Source organism: Henckelia pumila, chromosome 4 (genome assembly GCF_033568475.1).
Source record: "Henckelia pumila isolate YLH828 chromosome 4, ASM3356847v2, whole genome shotgun sequence".
NCBI classification, from domain to species: Eukaryota; Viridiplantae; Streptophyta; class Magnoliopsida; order Lamiales; family Gesneriaceae; genus Henckelia; species Henckelia pumila.
The window spans coordinates 188,082,383-188,099,123 of NC_133123.1; the positions used below are offsets into that span (position 1 = coordinate 188,082,383).

A 16,741-nucleotide genomic window follows, 5' to 3' on the forward strand; every position below is an offset into this window, starting at 1 on the left:
AGGCACTATCAATGATACCTAGGGAATCATGGGGCGATGTTGCTAGGCGCTCTTACCATGATTCGATGGGCAAGTCGGAAATTGTTGTTCCGAGTCACAAGGAGTTGTGAGCCCACGGCTAGCTGTATCCCTGAACCATTGAGGGTCTCACAAGTAATGGATTTTTAATCCCCGTTGAGATAATGAAATTTAAAGAGTTAAATTTAGTAAATAAAGAAGTGGGACTTCTTATTTAAGAGTAGAGGGAGTAAGATTTTCTAAAATGACATAGTGATGGACATTTTTGGAAATCACTGAATTCGGATTCAGAAAATTTATCTTGACTTTAAAAGATGCAGAAATGGTTTTTGTGCACATTGGTGAAATTGGTTTATCAATCTGAGTCACGATGAATTTTATATTAATTTCTGAACATGCGGGCTTTGCTTGTCAGGTTTGAACTTATAACTAATGGGCCCTAAGCTGTTAACAGCCCACATTATAAATAAGTTATTGTAGTACAGAAATTAAACAACACAAGTTCATAATTTTGAAAACCTAGAGAGCTCTCTCTCAAGGATTTCGGCCGCCCCCCTCTCTCACAGTGTTCGAAAATCCAGTCTGTGAATTTTTGAATTTGCAGACTGATTTAACAGATCATATATGTTCTATCTCATCGTAGAAACTTCTGATAGACTTTCTAGTGCAGTCTGTCAGAGGGATTAAATTTTTGTTCGTGGACCTGATTGAAGAAACGTTCGTTCATCAGTTCCTGGGATATACATCAAGAGCAGTTTAATCTGTTGGTGTCCATAATCTCGTTTCGAGATTTTAAGATAAAATTTACATTGTTTAAATTTTATGTTATCAATTTTAATCGTAGGAATTTGATACCATATGGAATCGTTCCATATAAAATTTTAAAACTTCCGCTGCAACGGGTATCACTTTCTTTTTGATCCGGAGAACGACCGTGTTCCAACAATCATAGCAGCACTAATGCACCGGATCCCATAAAAAATCCGAAGTTATGCGTGCTTGGGTAAGCGCAGTACTAGGATGGGTGACCCCCTGGGAAGTCCTCGTGTTGCACCCCTTTTTTTATTTGTTTCTTTTTTTCTTACTCGTACATCCTATTCTTCCGATTCCTCTCCGTCCTATTTCCAACTCTTTTAGTCCAATCCACGGATTGAAAAGATGCAATAGACTGAATCACACGACGTGAACTTGCGATCTGGGTGATGCGGGCCACTTCGGTGGGTCCCAGCGCGCCCTACGGGAAAAATGCCCCCAAAGACCATCTCCGGGTTTGAATTTGAGCTTCTCCATCTCTTAGACTGAGATACGCGCTGTGGGTATCGAGAAGAGCTTCACGTGAGTAGGCTGAAGCTCCCGTAACTCTCAGCAGATCGAAATTTATGTCCGTTTGAAACTGCAGCTCCTGTTCCTCCGATCCGCAATTCGAGAGACAAAACAATAAAGAATTCATTCACTGTTGGGTGCGATCATACCAACACTAATGCATCGGATCCCATCAGAACTCCAAAGTTAAGCGTGTTCGGCGAGAGCAGTACTAAGATGTGTGACCCCCTGGGAAGTCCTCATGTTGCACCCCTTTTTCATTAATTTTTTTTTCTTACTCGTACTTTTTGTTTTTCCGATTCCTTGTCGTCCTATTTTCGACTCTTTCAGTCCAATCTGCGGATAGAAAAGATGCAATTAGACTTAATCACACGATGTGAACATGCGATCTGGGTGGCGCGGGCCGCTTCGGTGGGTCCCAGCACGCCCTACGGGAAAAACGCCCCAAAAGACCATCTTTGGGTTGTAATTTGAGCGTCTCCGTCTCTTAGACCAAGATACTTGCTGTAGGTATCGAGATAAGCTTTGCGTGAGCAGGCTGAAGCTCCCGTAACTCTTAGCCGATCGAAAGTTATGTGCGTTTGAACTGCAGCTCCTGTTCCTCCAATCCTCAATTCGAGAGACAAAACAATAAAGAATTCATTCACTGTAGGGTGCGATCATACCAGCACTAATTGTTGGAGAACGGCGATCAGATAAATCAGAATTGATATCCGGTGCAGCGGAAGTTTAAAAATTTATATGGAACAATTCCATAATGGGTATCAAAACTTTACGATGAAATTGTGTGTGTAAAAATTAAATAACAATTATAAATTTTTACCTCCAATCTCGAATCGAGATTATGGACACCAACAGATTGCTCTGCTCTTGTTGTATCTCCCAGGAACTGATGGACGAACTGTTCTTCAATCAGGTCCATGAACAGAGATTTAATTCCTCTGATAGATTTCACTAGAAAATCTATCAGAAGTTTCTACGAAGAGAATTAACGAATTTGATCCGTTAAACCAGACTGTAATTCAAAATTCACAGGCTGGATTTTCCTGAGCAGAGGGGAGGGGGGCGGCGACTGTTAGAGAAAAATACTAGGGTTTTTTTCGAAAATTGTGACCTGTTGTGTGTAATTTCTGTACTGCAATAACTTATTTATAATGTAGGCCGCTAACAGCTTAGGGCCCATTAGTCATAAGTTCAAGCCCGACAAACAAAGCCCGCATGTTCAGAAATTAATATAAAATTCATCGTGACTCTGATTGATAAACCGATTTCACCAATGTGCATAGAAACCATTTCTGCACCTTTTAAAGTCAAGATAAATTTTTCTGAATCCGAATTCAGTGATTTCTAAAAATGCCCATCCCTATGTCATTTTAGGAAATCTTACTCCTCTACTCTTAAATAAGAAGTCCAACTTCTTTGTTCATTAAATTTAACTCTTTAAATTTAACTATCTCAACGGGGATTAAAAATTCATTACTCTGTGTGACCCTCAATGGTTCAGGGATACAGCTAGCCATGGGCTCACAACTTCTTGTGACTCGGAACAACAATTTCCGACTTGCCCATCGAATCATGGTAAGAGCTCCTAGCAACATCGCCCCATGATTCCCTAGGTATCACTGATAGTGCCTGCAAGAACCAATAGATTTTGGTTAGCGTACAGTACGGTCCCTTCATCCATATATCCCGATCGAATCAACAACCATTGGTAAATCGAGAGTCGTTCTAGATTCGATAACTATGCAATACATCTTGAAGATCAAATAGTGACATCGCATGTGCTACTAAGAAACCATTTCTTAAAACACATCATGTACTCTGGCCAGAGATTCGTCACACTAATATCTCCTCAGATCGCATAGGATATCCACACTCGCAAGTATGTGGTGAATCCTTGACAACAAAGCATCGACTCCTATATGTGTTGTAACTGTACCCAATCCCGACACCTGATGACCCCAATAGAGTCGGTAAACGAGTCAAAGCACAGTACTAGCATATAGAGTCTCAATGATGTTTCAAGTAGTAAGGACTAATGGTGTACAACCAAAACCGCGGACTTTATCCACTCGATAAGTGATAACCACTTGGAAAGTCCGGATAGGGTAGTTCGATCATTCATCGTATGAATATCCATTTGCATGCTTCGAACATCTCTATGTTCCTTACCAATGAAACGTGGTACTCTGCATCGCAAATGTTAGTCTCAAACTCGAGCGATCCTTATCCTTATTATCAGACGGCTCAATCGACTAGGAACAGTTTAGAATATACAGTGACTATAAGATGTGTTTCATGATAGACATCCCCATGTTCTACCACATCTTACATACACTATAGTATATTCAAGGTCTTTATCAAAACAAAAATAGTATATCACAATATAACAATAGGAAGAAAGATAAAGTCATTGTCATTAATAAAAGTGTAAATTATATTAAACAAAAGATTGTTTATACAAAGAGTCATCAAAGGCCTTAGCCACAAGTTGGCTCACCGGGCACCCACTCTTTCAATCTCCCACTTGCCCTAAAGCCAACTAGTCATACTACGTAGACCCATTGCTTCGCGATGTTTGTCAAATAATGGTCCTGGCAAGGAGTTAATAAGTGGATCGGCGATATTGTCTGCAGAGGCCACACTTTCGACAGTGATGTCTCCTCTTTCCACAATATCCCGGATGATGTGGTATTTCCTCAGTACGTGTTTGGATCTTTGATGAGACCTTGGTTCCTTTGCCTGGGCAACGGCACCCGTGTTGTCACAGTAAACCGGGACTGGACCAACAACTTTCGGAATAACGCCCAACTCTTGGACGAAATTCCTCATCCAAACGGCCTCTTTAGCAGTAGCTGATGCTGCAATGTATTCTGCCTCAGTGGTGGAATCCGCTGTGGTATCCTGCTTGGAACTCTTCCAAGAGACAGCACCGCCATTGAGCATGAACACAAATCCAGAGGTTGACTTCGAGTCATCCACGTCACTTTGGAAGCTAGAGTCGGTATAGCCTTCCAATTTTAGTTCTCTTCCTCCATACACCATGAACATATTCTTAGTCTTTCTTAAGTACTTAAGAATGTCCTTCACGGCTTTCCAATGCATTTGACCGGGATTAGCTTGATATCTGCTCGTGACACTCAGAGCAAATGCTACATCCGGTCTGGTAGATATCATCCCATACATGATACTACCTATGGCTGACGCATATGGTACATGTGTCATTTTCTCTATCTCTTCATCAGTCTTGGGACACATAGACTTGGATAGAGAAACTCCATGACACATGGGTAGATGTCCTCTCTTGGACCCATCCATTGAAAACCGTTTCAATATGGTGTCGATGTAGGTTGATTGAGTGAGTCCTATCATTCTCTTAGATCTATCTCTATAGATCTGTATCCCTAGAATATAGGATGCCTCACCCAAATCCTTCATCTAGAATCTACCTGATAACCATATCTTTGTTGACTGCAACATCCCTACGTCATTCCCAATGAGTAGGATGTCATCAACATAAAGTACTAAGAATGTCACAGCATCCTTAACTACTTTTTTGTACACGCATGGTTCCTCCGGGTTCTTGATGAAACCAAAATCCTTTATTGTTTCATCAAATTTCTGGTTCCAACTTCTTGATGCTTGTTTTAGACCATAGATTGATCTCTGAAGCTTGCATACCTTATGCTCGCTTCCCATGGATGTGTATCCCTCAGGCTGCGTCATATAGATTTCTTCCTTAATGTCTTCATTAAGAAATGCAGTCTTCACATCCATTTGCCATATCTCATAGTCATACCAAGCAGCTATGGCAATAAGGATTCTTATGGACTTGAACATTGCAACTGGTGAAAAGGTTTCATCATAGTCAACTCCTTGTCTTTGAGTATAACCTTTCACCACCAATCGCGCCTTGTAGGTCAATACCTTAACATCAGGCCCAAGCTTTCTTTTGTAGATCCATTTACACCCTATTGGAACAATTCCATCGGGAGGATCTACTAAAGACCAAACTTGGTTTGTATGCATCGAATCTATTTCCGACTGCATAGCTTCAAGCCATAAATTTGAATCCGCATCAGAAATTGCTTCTTTGAAGTTTCTTGGATCACATCCAACATCGGGTTCATCTTGATCTCCTTCAAGAAGAAGACCATATCGAATAGGAGGTCTAGAAGTCCTCTCGGATCTTCTAGGTATAGGCGTGTCTATCAATGGTTCCTGAGGTGTAGGATCGTTATTTTGTATTTCGGGTTCTTCTCGAATTTCTTCGAGTTCCATCATCTCGCCTTTCTTATCCAATAAGAACTCCTTCTCCAAAAAGGTGGCATTCCTTGAAACAAACACCTTTGTTTCAGCAGGATGATAGAAATAATATCCAATTGAATTCTTCGGATACCCTACAAAATAACATAAGGTGGATCGACTATCCAACTTATCTCCAACTGTCTGCTTCATGTAAGCAGGACATCCCCAAATCCTCAAGTACGAATACTTAGGAGCTTTGCCATTCCATAACTCGTATGGTGTTTTGTCCACTGCTTTAGTGTGGACGTTGTTCAACAACAATACCGCCGTTTCAAGCGCATAGCCCCAAAACGAAGGTGGAAGCTCAGTGAAGCTCATCATGGATCGAACCATGTCCAACAAAGTTCGATTACGATGCTCCGATACACCATTCAGCTGTGGTGTCATAGGAGGAGTCCACTGAGAGAGAATCCCATTCTCTTTCAGATAGTCCAAAAACTCGGTACTTAAGTATTCTCCACCTCGATCCGATCGAAGTGCTTTAATACTTTTACCTAGCTTGTTTTCTACTTCAGCCTTGAATTCTTTGAACTTTTCAAATGCTTCAGACTTATATTTCATTAAATATAAATACCCATACCTTGAATAATCATCAGTAAAGGTAATGAAGTAGGTGTGGCCATATTGAGTACCAATTCTAAATGGACCACAAACATCTGTATGGATCAAATCCAACAGATTTTGACTACGCTCAGGTTTCCCCTTAAAAGGAGATTTAGTCATTTTTCCTTTCAGGCAGGACTCATAAGTAGGTAGAGAGTTAATATCAGACATATCAAACATGCCCTCTCCCACTAGCTTGTTCATCCTCCTTGAGGAAATATGACCTAGCCTAGCATGCCAAAGGTTTGCCGGGTTTTGACTATCGATTTTCCTTTTGTTTGTTGTTACCGGTTTATCAACATAATTTATTGGAACGTCTTTTAATTTTAAGTTATATAGATCGTTTTCAAGTTGTCCATTTCCAATCAAACATTCATTCTTGTAAATATTGCAAATCCCATTCACAAAATTGCAAGAATAACCATCTCTATCAAGCATAGAAACAGAAATAATGTTTTTAATCAAATCTGGAACAAATAAAACATCTCTCAAAAGTAACTTAAAACCGTTCTGCAAAATTAAATAAATATCTCCCACAACTTTAGCTTCAACTCTGGAACCATTTCCGAGCCTCAGCTGGGTCTCACCCATTCTAAGCCTGCAACTTCTTGTCATCACCTGCAAATCATTGCAAATGTGAGATCCACATCCGGTATCCAATACCCAAGAAGTAGTATTAAGTGAAACATTTATTTCAATATAGAACATAACCTTCGCAGTTCGCAACTGCTCTAGATATTCCTTGCAGTTACGCTTCCAATGACCGGGCTTCTTGCAGTAATGGCAAACATCCTTGGACTTTTCCATGTTTGAAGCCTTTTTCTTGTACTTCTTCTCGGGTTCAATTTTCTTGGGTGGGGCAGAACGTTTCTTACCCTTTGTACTTGGCCCCTTCTTAGCAGAAGAAGAGGAGCCCACCAAGAAAGCCGGTTTATCCTTATTTAAAGTGGATTCATATGTTACAAGCATATTGACCATCTCTTCAAGGGAGGCCTCTATCTTGTTCATATTGAAATTCACCACAAATCCGTCAAACGAAGAAGGAAGAGATAGAAGTAGTAAGTCCACGTTGAGTTCATGCTCCAACACCGAATCAAGCATTACCAACTTCTGTATGAGCCAAATCACTCGTACCCCATGATCACGGACCGAAGTCCCTTCACGCATGCGACACGTCATTAGCTCTTTTACAGTAGCGAACCTTTCAGCTCTCGATTGAGCCCCAAAAAGTTCCTTGAGTTGTACGTGAATGTCAGCAGCATTCACGGTGTCCTCAAATCGCCTCTGGAGTTCATCAGACATCGAGGCTTGCATATAGCATTTGGCCTTGATATCATGGTCCCACCATGTATCAAGTTTGGCTAACTCTTCCGGACATACGTCAGCTGGTGCTTCCTTCGGAGGAGATTTTTCTAACACGTAGAGCATCTTCTCCGAAGTCAAGACAATCTTCAACTTACGGAACCATTCCGTATAGTTTACGCCAGTCAATTTATTTTGTTCGAGGATCGAGAAAAGTGGATTACGCGAATTCATCTTTATGAAATACTGAAAAGAAACAGACAAATATCAGTGATTGTTTAATTAATTTACTAAGACATAAAATAGGCGAAATTTATTTTATGAATCTCACTCCCACTATTTTAACGATTTCACTACCCTCTAGTGAAAACGGAAAACTGTTTTCCTTAGTGAGAACATGGAGTCCAATTGACAAACTATGGTCCCGAATAATATCAGCCAACCATAATTTTCAAAAGGTAGAGCCCAATTGCTTCCAAAGCAACCTCCACGTTTTTACCTCATGTACAATAAGGGCCCAATAATATGACACTGTTTATTGTGACATGTTAAGATGACCCATCAATATTAAGTTGTGATGGACGGTCGCCATGTGGATCCCCCAATAATATGAGCCGATCCCATGGGAGTTCCACCCAACTTACAACATGTGTCGATCCAATGTACAGCTTTCCGACGAACGGGCCCCCCCAATAATATGAGCCGGACCGTATCCGCGGGTAGCATCTCATACATTGATCGTTGATGGAAGGTAGGAACATTTAAACAATTTTAAATTTCCTTTATTTATCTTGATATCAATTTTAAATCATATTTAAAATGAGGGATTTTAATTTTGAAAATTTGTCTCATCATTTTAAAATTTTGTATGCTTGCCGGATTCACAAAATTTTGTTGGAAAACTGGCGAGTTCCCAGACCAATTACGATTGATACCCGGTGCAGCGGAAGTTTAAAAATTTTTCATGGAACGTTTCCATGGTATGGGTATCAACCGTTCATCGATTGAATTACGTGTGTGTAAAATTTAAATAACAATTAAATAAATTTTACCTCAAATCTCGCAACGAGATTAATGGACACCAACAGAACAATTCTGCTCTTGTTGTCTCTCCCTGGAACCGATGAACGCCTTCAATCAGGTCCACGAACAGAGGTTTAATCCCTCTGATAGATTGCACTAGAAAATCTATCAGAAGTTTTCTGCGAAGAGAATACACGAATTTGATTCGTTATTCCTTACTGCGATTCAAAATCACAGACCGGAATTTTCTCGGGCAGAGGGAGGGAGAGGCGGCCGAAAACGTTTTGAGAGGGGCTAGGGTTTCGAAAATCCTGTCTCAAAAATTATGACCTGTTCTGTGTAATTTCTGTACTGAAATAACTTATTTATAATGCAGGCCACTAACACCTTAGGGCCCATTAGTCATAAGCTGGGGCCCGACAAGCAAAGCCCACTCGTTCAGAAATTAATATAAAATTCATCGTGACTCCGATTGATGAAATGATTTCACCAATGTGCACAGAAACCATTTCTACACGTTTTAAAGTCAAAATAAATTTTCCTGAATCCGAATTCAGTGGTTTCCAAAAATGTCCATCCCTATGTCATTTTAGGAAATCCTACTCCCTTACTCTTATTTAAGAAGTCCAACTCCTTAGTTCATTAAATTTAACTCTTTAAATTTAACTATCTCAACGGGGATTAAAACTCCATTACACTGTGTGACCCTCAATGGTTCAGGGATACAGCTAGCCGTGGGCTCACAACTCCTTGTGACTCGGAACAACACTTTCCGACTTGCCCAACGAATCATGGTAAAGCGCCTAGCAACATCGCCCCATGATTCCCTAGGTATCACTGATAGTGCCTACAAGAACCAGTAGATTTTGGTTAGCGTACAGTACGGTCCCTTCATCCATATATCCCGATCGAATCAACAACCATTGGTATATCGAGAGTCGCTCAAGATTCGATAACTATGCAATACATCTTGAAGATCAAATTAGTGACATCGCATGTGCTACTAAGAAATCATTTCTTAAATCACATCAATTAATCTGGCCAGAGATTTATCACACTAATATCTCCTCAGATCGCATAGGATATCCACACTCGCAAGTATGTGGTGAATCCTTGACAACAATGCATTGACTCCTATATGTGTCGTAACTGTACCCAATCTCGACACCTGATGACCCCCTCAGAGTCGGTAAACGAGTCAAAGCACAGTACTAGCATATAGAGTCTCCATGATGTTTCAAGTCGTAAGGACTAATGGTGTACAACCAAAACCGCGGACTTTATCCACTCGATAAGTGATAACCACTTGGAAAGTCCGGATAGGGTAGTTCGACTATTCATCCTATGAATATCCATTTGCATGCTTCGAACATCTCCATGTTCCCTACCAATGAAACGTGGTACTCCGCATCGCAAATGCTAGTCTCAAACTCGAGCGATCCTTATCCTTATTATCGGACGGCTCAATCGACTAGGAACGGTTTTAGAATATACAGTGACTATAAGATGTATTTCATGATAGACATCTCCATGTTCTACCACATCTTACATACACTATAGTATATTCAAGGTCTTTATCAAAACAACAATAGTATATCACAATATAACAATATGAAGTAATATAAAGTCATTGCCATAAAAGTGTAAATAATATTAAACAAAAGATTGTTTATACAAAGAGTCAACAAAGCCCATAGCCACACAGTTGGCTCACTGGGCACCCACTCTTACAATCTCCCACTTGCCCTATAGCCAACTAGTCATACTACGTAGACCCATTGCTTCGCGATGTTTGTCAAAACAATGGTCCTGGCAAAGGCTTAGTAAGTGGATCAGCGATATTGTCTGCAGAGGCCACTCGTTCGACACTGATGTCTCCTCTTTCCACAATCTCCCGGATTATGTGGTATTTCCTCAGTACGTGTTTGGATCTTTGATGAGACCTTGGTTCCTTTGCTTGAGTAACGGCACCCGTGTTGTCGCAGTACACCGGGACTGGACCAACAAATTCAGGAATGACGCCCAACTCTTGGACGAAATTCCTCATCCAAACGGCCTCTTTAGCAGCAGCTGATGCTGCAATGTATTCAGCCTCAGTGGTGGAATCCGCTGTGGTGTCCTGCTTGGAACTCTTCCAAGAGACAGCACCGCCATTGAGCATGAACACAAATCTAGAGGTTGACTTCGAGTCATCCACATCACTTTGGAAGCTAGAGTCGGTATAGCCTTCCAGTTTGAGTTCTCGTCCTCCATAAACCATGAACATATTCTTAGTCCTTCGCAAGTACTTAAGAATGTCCTTCACGGCTTTCCAATGCATCTGACCAGGATTAGACTGATATCTGCTCGTGACACTCAGAGCAAATGCTACATCCGGTCTGGTAGATATCATCCCATACATGATACTACCTATAGCTGACGCATATGGTACATGTGTCATATTCTCTATCTCTGCATCAGTCTTGGGACACATAGACTTGGATAGAGAAACTCCATGACACATGGGTAGATGTCCTCTCTTGGACCCATCCATTGAAAACCGTTTCAATATGGTATCGATGTAGGTTGATTGAGTGAGTCCTATCATTCTCTTAGATCTATCCCTATAGATCTGTATCCCAAGAATGTAGGATGCCTCACCCAAATCCTTCATCGAAAATCTACCTGATAACCATATCTTTGTTGACTGCAACATCCCTACATCATTCCCAATGAGTAGGATGTCATCAACATAAAGTACTAAGAATGTTACCGCATCCTTAACTACTTTCTTGTACACGCAAGGTTCCTCCGGGTTCTTGATGAAACCAAAATCTTTTATTGTTTCATCAAATTTATGGTTCCAACTTCTTGATGCTTGTTTTAGACCATAAATTGATCTCTGAAGCTTGCATACCTTATGCTCGCTTCCCATGGATGTGAACCCCTCAGGCTGCTTCATATAGATTTCTTCCTTAATGTCTCCATTAAGAAAAGCAGTCTTCACATCCATCTGCCATATCTCATAGTCATACCATGCAGCTATGGCAATTAGGATTCTTATGGACTTGAACATTGCGACTGGTGAAAAGGTTTCATCATAGTCAACTCCTTGCCTTTGAGTATAACCTTTCGCCACCAATCGCGCCTTGTAAGTCAATATCTTACCATCAGGCCCAAGCTTTCTTTTGTAGATCCATTTACACCCTATTGGAACAATTCCATCGGGAGGATCCACTAAAGACCAGACTTGGTTAGTATGCATCGAATCCAATTCAGACTGCATAGCTTCAAGCCATAAATTCGAATCCGCATCAGAAATTGCTTCCTTGAAGCTTCTTGGATCACATCCAATGTCGGGTTCATCTTGACCCTCTTCAAGAAGAAGACCATATCGAACTGGAGGTCTAGAAGTCCTCTCGGATCTTCTAGGTGCAGGCGTGTCCAGCAATGGTTCCTGAGGTGTGGGATCGTTATTTTGTATTTCGGGTTCTTCTCGAACTTCTTCGAGTTCCATCATCTCGCCTTTCTTATCCAATAAGAACTCCTTCTCCAAGAAGGTGGCATTCCGTGAAACAAACACCTTTGTTTCAGCAGGATAATAGAAATAATATCCGATTGAATTCTTCGGATACCCCACAAAATAACACAGGCTGGATCGACTATCCAACTTATCTCCCACTGTCCGCTTCACGTAAGCAGGACATCCCCAAATCCTCAAGTACGAATACTTAGGAGCTTTGCCATTCCATAACTCGTATGGTGTTTTGTCCACTGCTTTAGTGTGGACGTTATTCAACAACAATACCGCCGTTTCAAGCGCATAGCCCCAAAACGAAGGTGGAAGCTCAGTGAAGCTCATCATGGATCGAACCATGTCTAACAAAGTTCGATTACGACGCTCCGATACACCATTAAGCTGTGGTGTCATAGGAGGAGTCCACTGAGAGAGAATCCCATTCTCTTTTAGATAGTCCAAAAAACTCGGTACTCAAGTATTCTCCACCTCGATCCGATCGAAGTGCTTTAATACTTTTACCTAGCTTGTTTTCTACTTCAGCCTTGAATTCTTTGAACTTTTCAAATGCTTCAGACTTATATTTCATTAAATATAAATACCCATACCTAGAATAATCATCAGTAAAGGTAATGAAGTAGGTGTGGCCATGTTGAGTCCCTACTCTAAATGGACCACAAACATCTGTATGGATCAAATCCAACAGATTTTGACTACGCTCAGGCTTCCCCTTAAAAGGAGATTTAGTCATTTTCCCTTTTAGGCAGGATTCACAAGTAGGTAGAGAGTTAATATCAGACATATCAAACATGCCCTCTCCCACTAGCTTGTTCATCCTCCTTGAGGAAATATGACCTAGTCTAGCGTGCCATAGGTTTGCCGGGTTTTGACTATCGATTTTCCTTTTGTTTGTTGTTGCCGGTTTGTCAATACAATTCACTGGAACGTCTTTTAGTTTTAAATTATATAGATCGTTTTCAAGTTGTCCATTACCAATTAAACATTCATTCTTGTAAATACTGCAAATCCCATTCACAAAATTACAAGAATAACCATCTCTATCAAGCATAGAAATAGAAATAATGTTTTTAATTAAATCTGGCACAAATAAAACATCTCTCAACAATAATTTAAAACCGTTCTGCAATATCAAACAAACATCTCCAATGGCCGTAGCTTCAACTCTGGAACCATTCCCGAGCCTCAGCTGGGTCTCACCCATTCTAAGCCTGCGACTTCTTGTCATCACCTGCAAATCATTGCAAATGTGAGATCCACATCCGGTATCCAATACCCAAGAAGTTGTATTAAGTGACATGTTTATTTCGATATAGAACATACCCTTTGCAGTTCCCAACTGCTCAAGATACTCCTTGCAGTTGCGCTTCCAATGACCCGACTTCTTGCAGTAATGGCAAACATCCTTGGATTTTCCATTGTTTGAAGCCTTTGTCTTTTGCTTCTTCTCGGGTTCCACTTTCTTGGGTGGGGCAGAACGTTTCTTGCCCTTCATACTTGGCCCCTTCTTTGCAGAAGATGAGGAGCCCACCAAGAAAGCTGGCTTATCCTTCTTAAGTGTGGATTCATATGTAACGAGCATATTGACCATCTCTTCAAGGGTGGCCTCTATCTTGTTCATATTAAAATTTATCACGAATCCATCAAATGAGGAAGGAAGAGATAGAAGCAACAAGTCCACATTGAGTTCATGCTCCAACACCAAATCAAGGGTCGCTAACTTCTGTATGAGCCAAATCACTCGTACCCCATGATCACGGACCGAAGTCCCTTCACGCATGCGGCACGTCATCAACTCCTTAACAGTAGAGAACCTTTCAGCCCTCGACTGAGCCCAAAAAGTTCCTTGAGTTGCGCGTGAATGTCAGCAGCATTCACCGTGTCCTCAAATCGCCTCTGGAGTTCATCAGACATCGAGGCTTGCATATAGCATTTGGTCTTGATGTCATGGTCACACCATGCATCAAGTTTGGCCAATTTCTCCGGACTTATGTCAGCTGGTGCTTCCTTCGGAGGTGCTTTCTCTAACACGTAGAGCATTTTCTCTGAAGTTAAGACAATCTTCAACTTCCGGAACCATTCCGTATAGTTGGCGCCAGTCAGCTTGTTTTGTTCGAGGATCGAGAATAAAGGATTTCGCGAATTCATTGTATGAAATACTGAAAAGGAAAACAGACATATATCAATGATTGTTTAACAATTTACTAAGACATAAAATAGGCGAATTTAATTTTATGAATCTCACTCCCACTATTTTAACGATTTCACCACCCTCTAGTGAAAACGGGAAACTTTTTCCTTAGTGAGAACATGGAGTCCAATTGACAAACTTATGGTCCCGAATAATATCAGCCAACCATAATTCTCAAAAGGTAGAGCCCAATTGCTTCCAAAGCAACCCCCATGTGTTTACCTCATGTCCAATAAGGGCCCAATAATATGACGCCGTTTAAAGTGACATGTCAAGATGACCCATCAATATTAAGTTGTGATGGACGGTCGCCATGTGGATCCCCCAATAATATGAGCCGATCCCATGGGAGTTCCACCCAACTTACAACATTTGTCGATCCAATGTACAGCTTTCCGACGGACGGGCCCCCCCAATAATATGAGCCGGACCGTATCCGCGGGTAGCATCACATACATTGACCGTTGATGGAAGGTAGGAATATTTAAACAATATTTAAATTTCCTTTATTTATCTTGATTTAAATTTTAAATCATATTTAAAATGAGGGATTTTATTTATAAAAATATTTGTCTCATCATATTTAATTTATTGCATGCATTGCCGGATTCACGCAATTTATGTCTAAACATGCATACAATCATAATATCACATATTATATAGGATGATCGATTCCATTTCTAATTGACCCGTGGTTGCCAATCACGGGTCTTAGTCCAATCCTAGGTAATATGCAGTATGCAAATGCAATCCTATTACATATGCTTCCAATTTACATTTCTTCAGTCTTCATTGTCTGCTGGGCCCACCATCTTCAAATCTTGATCTCCCACTAAATCTAATGTATTTACAATAAATAACAATGACAAGTAGGGGATACATTTTTAGGGGTTGGGAACGGGCTATAAACCAAGCCCACTTTTATTACATATGACATTCATATCGGGCCATAAACCAGGCCCATTAATAAAACCAACAATAATAAAGACAAAATGTAAATTCCTAACATACACCTACAAAATTGGTCATGGCAATCGATCATCCTTATCCAATAACATTTAATTCAAAATTAATTTATTGGATAACATGCTGTGGCAATTCAAATTTAAACAAGATAAAATCATATTTTATATATAAAATCTCATTTCACATATAAAATCATATTTTATCTCTATATCAAATAAAATCATATTTTATCTATAAAATCCAATTTTACAAATAAAATCATATTTTACTTAATATATCATAAGATCATATCTTATCATCAATTGTACCAAAATAATTGATTTCAAAATTCAATTTACGGATAAAATATTAAAATTTTCCAAAAATTCAAATTTATCCAAAATCAATTTTAAAATTTACGGACTCGAACAATTCGATCCGAAATCTCGTGAACCAATCAAAAACAATTTTTGACCGGACCAAAAATAAAATTTTAAATATTAAAATTAATAAAAATATAATTTTTCCCGCGGGCCGCCCGGGACACTCCCGGGCCGGCCCGCACCCGGGCGCGGGCCGGGGCAGCCCGGCTGCCCCCTTAGGGCAGCGCCTGGCGCCGCCCCTGGGCGGCGCCGAGCGCCGCCCTGCGCAGCGCCCAGCGCCCCCTTTGGGCGGCGCCGTGCGCCGCCCGGGGCAGCAACAATTGCTGCCCCACCGGGCAGCGATCCAATCGCTGCCCGGGTTTTGCCCCGGAAAATTTTTTTTTTTTTTATTTAAAAATATTTATTTTGTTTCAAAAACCGAGACTCAAAAATTTTGTACAATTGATTAATTTAATCGTTTGATCTGAGCAACCTGGCTCTGATACCACTGTTGGAAAACTGGCGAGTTCCCAGACCAATTACGATTGATACCCGGTGCAGCGGAAGTTTAAAAATTTTTCATGGAACGTTTCCATGGTATGGGTATCAACCGTTCATCGATTGAATTACGTGTGTGTAAAATTTAAATAACAATTAAATAAATTTTACCTCAAATCTCGCAACGAGATTAATGGACACCAACAGAACAATTCTGCTCTTGTTGTCTCTCCCTGGAACCGATGAACGCCTTCAATCAGGTCCACGAACAGAGGTTTAATCCCTCTGATAGATTGCACTAGAAAATCTATCAGAAGTTTTCTGCGAAGAGAATACACGAATTTGATTCGTTATTCCTTACTGCGATTCAAAATCACAGACCGGAATTTTCTCGGGCAGAGGGAGGGAGAGGCGGCCGAAAACGTTTTGAGAGGGGCTAGGGTTTCGAAAATCCTGTCTCAAAAATTATGACCTGTTCTGTGTAATTTCTGTACTGAAATAACTTATTTATAATGCAGGCCACTAACACCTTAGGGCCCATTAGTCATAAGCTGGGGCCCGACAAGCAAAGCCCACTCGTTCAGAAATTAATATAAAATTCATCGTGACTCCGATTGATGAAATGATTTCACCAATGTGCACAGAAACCATTTC

General features: G+C 40.6%; 2 pseudogenes; both read left to right on the forward strand.

The window, feature by feature from the left end:
- Nucleotides 1-956: 956 nt before the first annotated feature.
- Nucleotides 957-1,072, forward strand: LOC140869812 (5S ribosomal RNA; annotated as a pseudogene).
- Nucleotides 1,073-1,476: 404 nt separating this feature from the next.
- Nucleotides 1,477-1,594, forward strand: LOC140869521 (5S ribosomal RNA; annotated as a pseudogene).
- Nucleotides 1,595-16,741: the final 15,147 nt, after the last annotated feature.